Consider the following 6,128-nt stretch of genomic DNA (forward strand, 5'->3'; position numbering starts at 1 on the left):
GGGGGTAGGCAGAGAGGGGGGTAGGCAGAGGGAGAGGGGGGAGACGGAGGGGGGAGCGGAGATGGGGGAGACGGAGATGGGGGGAGACGGAGATGGGGGGAGACGGAGATGGGGGGGAGACGGAGATGGGGGGGAGACGGAGATGGGGGGGAGACGGAGATGGGGGAGACGGAGATGGGGGGAGACGGAGATGGGGGGAGACGGAGATGGGGGGAGACGGAGATGGGGGGAGACGGAGATGGGGGGAGACGGAGATGGGGGGAGACGGAGATGGGGGAGACGGAGATGGGGGGAGACGGAGATGGGGGGAGACGGAGATGGGGGGAGACGGAGATGGGGGGAGACGGAGATGGGGGGAGACGGAGATGGGGGGAGACGGAGGGGGGGGAGACGGAGGGGGGGAGACGGAGGGGGGGAGACGGAGGGGGGGAGACGGAGGGGGGAGACGGAGGGGGGGGAGACGGAGGGGGGGGACGGAGAGGGGGGGGGACGGAGAGGGGGGTGGACGGAGAGGGGGGTGGACGGAGAGGGGGGTGGACGGAGAGGGGGGTGGACGGAGAGGGGGGTGGACGGAGAGGGGGGTGGACGGAGAGGGGGGTGGACGGAGAGGGGGGTGGACGGAGAGGGGGGTGGACGGAGAGGGGGGTGGACGGAGAGGGGGGTGGACGGAGAGGGGGGTGGACGGAGAGGGGGGTGGACGGAGAGGGGGGTGGACGGAGAGGGGGTGGACGGAGAGGGGGTGGACGGAGAGGGGGTGGACGGAGAGGGGGTGGACGGAGAGGGGGTGGACGGAGAGGGGGTGGACGGAGAGGGGGTGGACGGAGAGGGGGTGGACGGAGAGGGGGTGGACGGAGAGGGGGGTAGACGGAGGGGGGTAGACGGAGGGGGGTAGACGGAGGGGGGTAGACGGAGGGGGGTAGACGGAGGGGGGTAGACGGAGGGGGGTAGACGGAGGGGGGTAGACGGAGGGGGGGTAGACGGAGGGGGGTAGACGGAGGGGGGTAGACGGAGGGGGGTAGACGGAGGGGGGTAGACGGAGGGGGGTAGACGGAGGGGGGGTAGACGGAGGGGGGTAGACGGAGGGGGGTAGACGGAGGGGGGTAGACGGAGGGGGGTAGACGGAGGGGGGTAGACGGAGGGGGGTAGACGGAGTGGGGGGAGACGGAGTGGGGGGAGACGGAGTGGGGGGAGACGGAGTGGGGGGAGACGGAGAGGGGGTAGACGGAGGGGGGTAGACGGAGTGGGGGGAGACGGAGAGGGGGGGAGACGGAGAGGGGGGGAGACGGAGAGGGGGGGAGACGGAGAGGGGGGGAGACGGAGAGGGGGGGAGACGGAGAGGGGGGGAGACGGAGGGGGGGAGACGGAGGGGGGGAGACGGAGAGGGGGGAGACGGAGAGGGGGGGAGACGGAGGGGGGGGAGACGGAGAGGGGGGGAGACGGAGAGGGGGGTAGACGGAGAGGGGGGTAGACGGAGAGGGGGGTAGACGGAGAGGGGGGTAGACGGAGAGGGGGGTAGACGGAGAGGGGGGTAGACGGAGAGGGGGGTAGACGGAGAGGGGGGTAGACGGAGAGGGGGGTAGACGGAGAGGGGGGTAGACGGAGAGGGGGGTAGACGGAGAGGGGGGGTAGACGGAGAGGGGGGAGACGGAGAGGGGGGAGACGGAGAGGGGGGAGACGGAGAGGGGGGAGACGGAGAGGGGGGAGACGGAGAGGGGGGAGACGGAGAGGGGGGGAGACGGAGAGAGGGGGAGACGGAGAGGGGGGAGACGGAGAGGGGGGAGACGGAGAGGAGGGAGACGGAGAGGAGGGAGACGGAGAGGAGGGAGACGGAGAGGAGGGAGACGGAGAGGAGGGAGAGGAGGGAGAGGGAGCGGGGGAGGGGAGACGAGAGGGGGAGGAGAGACGGAGAGGGGGAGGGGGAGGGGAGAGGGGGAGGAGAGACGGAGAGGGGGAGGGGAGACGGAGAGGGGGAGGGGAGACGGAGAGGGGGAGGGGAGACAGAGAGGGGGAGTGGAGACGGAGAGGGGGAGGGGAGAGGGGGAGGGGAGAGGGGGAGGGGAGAGGGGGGAGGGGAGACGGAGAGGGGGAGGGGGAGGGGAGGGGGAGAGGGGGAGGGGAGACGGAGACTGGGAGGGGAGACGGAGACTGGGAGGGGAGACGGAGAGGGGGAGGGGAGACGGAGAGGGGGAGGGGAGACGGATAGGGAGAGGGGAGACGGAGAGGGGGAGGGGAGACGGAGAGGGGGAGGGGAGACGGAGAGGGGGAGGGGAGACGGAGAGGGGGAGGGGAGACGGTGAGGGGGAGGGGAGACGGTGAGGGGGAGGGGAGACGGAGAGGGGGAGGGGAGACGGAGACTGGGAGGGGAGACGGGGAGGGGGAGGGGAGACGGAGAGGGGAGACGGAGAGGGGGAGGGGAGACGGAGAGGGGGAGGGGAGACGGAGAGGGGGAGGGGAGACGGAGAGGGGATAAGGAGAGGGGGAGGGGAGACGGAGAGGGGGAGGGGAGACGGAGAGGGGGAGGGGAGACGGAGAGGGGGAGGGGAGACGGAGAGGGGGAGGGGAGACGGAGAGGGGGAGGGGAGACGGGGAGGGGAGACGGGGAGGGGAGACGGAGAGGGGAGACGGAGAGGGGAGACGGAGAGGGGGAGGGGAGACGGAGAGGGGGAGGGGAGACGGAGAGGGGGAGGGGAGACGGAGAGGGGGAGGGGAGAAGGAGAGGGGAGACGGAGAGGGGGAGGGGAGACGGAGAGGGGATAAGGAGAGGGGGAGGGGATAAGGAGAGGGGGAGGGGAGATGGAGAGGGGGAGGGGAGACGGAGAGGGGGAGGGGAGACGGAGAGGGGGAGGGGAGACGGAGAGGGGGAGGGGAGACGGAGAGGGGGAGGGGAGACGGAGAGGGGGAGGGGAGACGGAGAGGGGGAGGGGAGACGGAGAGGGGAGACGGAGAGGGGAGACGGAGAGGGGAGACGGAGAAGGGGAGGGGAGACGGAGAGGGGGAGGGGAGACGGAGAGGGGGAGGGGATACGGAGAGGGGGAGGGGATACGGAGAGGGGGAGGGGATACGGAGAGGGGGAGGGGATACGGAGAGGGGGAGGGGATACGGAGAGGGGGAGGGGATACGGAGAGGGGGAGGGGATACGGAGAGGGGGAGGGGAGACGGAGAGGGGGAGGGGAGACGGAGAGGGGGAGGGGAGACGGAGAGGGGGAGGGGAGACGGAGAGGGGGAGGGGAGACGGAGAGGGGGAGGGGAGACGGAGAGGGGGAGGGGGAGGGGAGACGGAGAGGGGGAGGGGAGACGGAGAGGGGGAGGGGAGACGGAGAGGGGGAGGGGAGACGGAGAGGGGGAGGGGAGGGGGAGAGGGGAGACGGAGAAGGGGAGGGGAGACGGTGAGGGGGAGGGGAGACGGAGAGGGGGAGGGGAGACGGAGAGGCGGAGGGGAGACGGAGAGGGGGAGGGGAGACGGAGAGGGGAGACGGAGAAGGGGAGGGGAGACGGTGAGGGGGAGGGGAGACGGAGAAGGGGAGGGGAGACGGAGAGGGGGAGGGGAGACGGAGAGGGGGAGGGGAGACGGAGAAGGGGAGGGGAGACGGAGAGGGGGAGGGGAGACGGAGAGGGGGAGGGGAGACGGTGAGGGGGAGGGGAGACGGAGAGGGGGAGGGGAGACGGAGGGGGGGAGGGGAGACGGAGGGGGAGGGGAGACGGAGGGGGAGGGGAGACGGAGGGGGAGGGGAGACGGAGAGGGAGGGGAGACGGAGAGGGGGAGGGGAGACGGAGAGGGCAGACGGAGAAGGGGAGACGGAGAGGGGGAGGGGAGGGGGAGCGGGGGAGGGGAGACGGAGGGGAAGGGGAGACGGAGAGGGGGAGGGGAGACGGAGAGGGGGAGGGGAGGGGGGGAGGGGGAGCGGGGACGGAGGGGGAGGGGAGACGGAGGGGGAGGGGAGACGTAGAGGGGGAGGGGAGACGGAGAGGGGGAGGGGAGACGGAGAGACACAGAGAGGAGGGTGGGATATTCTCCCAGGGTACAGGAAGTGGGAAAGAGATTCACCGTATTCAGTGCGTATGAGAGAAGCAACCAGTGTGTCTGAAATCCCACCCTCTCCTCACGGAGCTGGTCTGAGTCCGCTCCGAAGCCGTCATTCTGCGAGTGAGCCTAGACGAGCGGGCAGGCCATTCGGCTATTCTGGGCATCACAGCTGAGCTGTGTCTGATTGTCCCCCGAGGGAGGCGGTGGATCACTGAGTAACCATCAGGAGTGCGAACACGGGTTGATTCTCTCCCTTCCCTGGACGGCAGCTCCTGTTCCACGCTACGCTAGGTGGGCCATTGATCCAGGACCCCTCACACTCCCTCAGTAGCCCCACAGATAATGAGCCTCTGACAGTGCAGGCTCTGGACATACTCAGCAAGAGGGCCAAGGGGCTCGAACCTCCAGCCACCTCTCGCAGGGGCTCCGCGCCTCTCGGGGGGGTGCGGGGGGTGGTGGTTACGGGCTCCCCCTCCCGCCATTCCCACCCCCCTTCAAAAGTAAAACACGGGGTAAATGCCGGATTGAGAACCGAGCTTGTAGTGTATGTACCTTGAAGAAGGAACTATATTCTGCAGCCCCTGTATACTGCAGTACCAGTAGTGACCACCCCTGTATATAAGCCTGTGCAGTAACTTTGTATAGTAGTTCCAGTTTTGTCTCCATTCAATAAACACCTGTTATAACCAACTTCTGCAGTCCGTGTCTCAATTACACACGGACATTACATTGGCGACGAACAGATCCGAACTTACCTACAGTTCTGCACCACCTCACGGGGATCCATCCGTTATTAGAGGTCGAAGCCAGAAGGAAGAAATCCAAAAAGAAAAAAAAACAAACAGAAGAAACGGGCGTCTACCGTGGGCAACCGCCCTCTGATTCATCGAATTCGAAGATTTGCAGGAGAGGCTGTCGAGAGCGGGGCTTGGTTATCCAGTCTATGGTGTTCCAGCTAATCGGGCTGGTGGCAGGTAGTACACTGATCCTTCCTGGGCTGCGGCGGGCTAGAGCTCGATCGGGTGGCTTTTCAACGGGGCCGAGCAGCAGGTTGTCGGGAAGAGGAGAGAGAGAGAGAGGGTGGAGCACACAGGGCGCGGCCAGTACTACGAAGCCGGGCAGCGTACAGACCCGAGAAGAGGGAGGAAAGTGTCCCATAGGGTCTGCTCTGACGACGGGAACAGTAATTAAAAGAAAAGAAAAAGAAATTAGAAGCGCAGAAAGCCACGAGGAGCTGCAGTTTGCCACGGGGACCGCGGAGAGCGGCATTGGCAGCAGCGCGGGGGGAAGCGCGCGAAGACCATAGGGCGTCGCCATCAAGGCATAAAAACGCCAGCAACAGCGCTGGCAGCAGCAGAAAAGGCAGAAAGCGCGGGAGGCGCCATCTTAATCCAGCGGGGAAGAAGGCAAAGCGCGGGAGGTGCCATTTTGTGCAATCGGGGAAGAAGGCAAAACACGGGAGGCGCCATCTTAGATCTCCAAGATGCCGAAGACTGGCAATATCACTGCCTTCGATAATGCAATAGAAGACTGGACCACGTATGTGGAAAGAGTCGAAGTATATTGCAAGGCAAATGAAGTAGCCGATGAGAAAAAGGCATCGGTACTACTAAACTTAATGGGCGCAAGAACGTACGGCCTATTGCGGAACCTGATCACTCCAGTCAAACCGATGGCGAAGAGTTTTAACGAAATTGTTGATATCCTACAGGAACGCCTAAATCCTACACCGCTCCTGATAGCAGAAAGATTTAAATACCACAAGAGAAATCAGCATAAAGATGAGAGCAATGCTGATTACCTTACGGAACTACGCAAGCTATCAAAGCACTGCCAGTTCGGAGCAGGACTCGCAGATACCCTACGGGACAAATTTGTCTGTGGACTCCTGAGTGAAGGAACCCAGAAGAGGTTACTCACAGAGAAAGAGCTGATGCTAGATAAGGCTTTCAGCGTGGCAGCAGCAAGGGGAGCTGCGGAAATACAGCAAAAGCCACAGGAATACGGCACCCATGAAATGACACAGGGATTTGAAAAATGTTATCGCTGCGGCAGAACAACCCATGACCAGAAGGACTGCTGGTCCAAGGACAAAACATGCAGG

The sequence above is a fragment of the Somniosus microcephalus genome, unplaced genomic scaffold, assembly GCF_052327205.1.
Source record: "Somniosus microcephalus isolate GS21.2 unplaced genomic scaffold, FLI_Smic_1.0 unresolved_chr2, whole genome shotgun sequence".
Taxonomy (NCBI): Eukaryota; Metazoa; Chordata; class Chondrichthyes; order Squaliformes; family Somniosidae; genus Somniosus; species Somniosus microcephalus.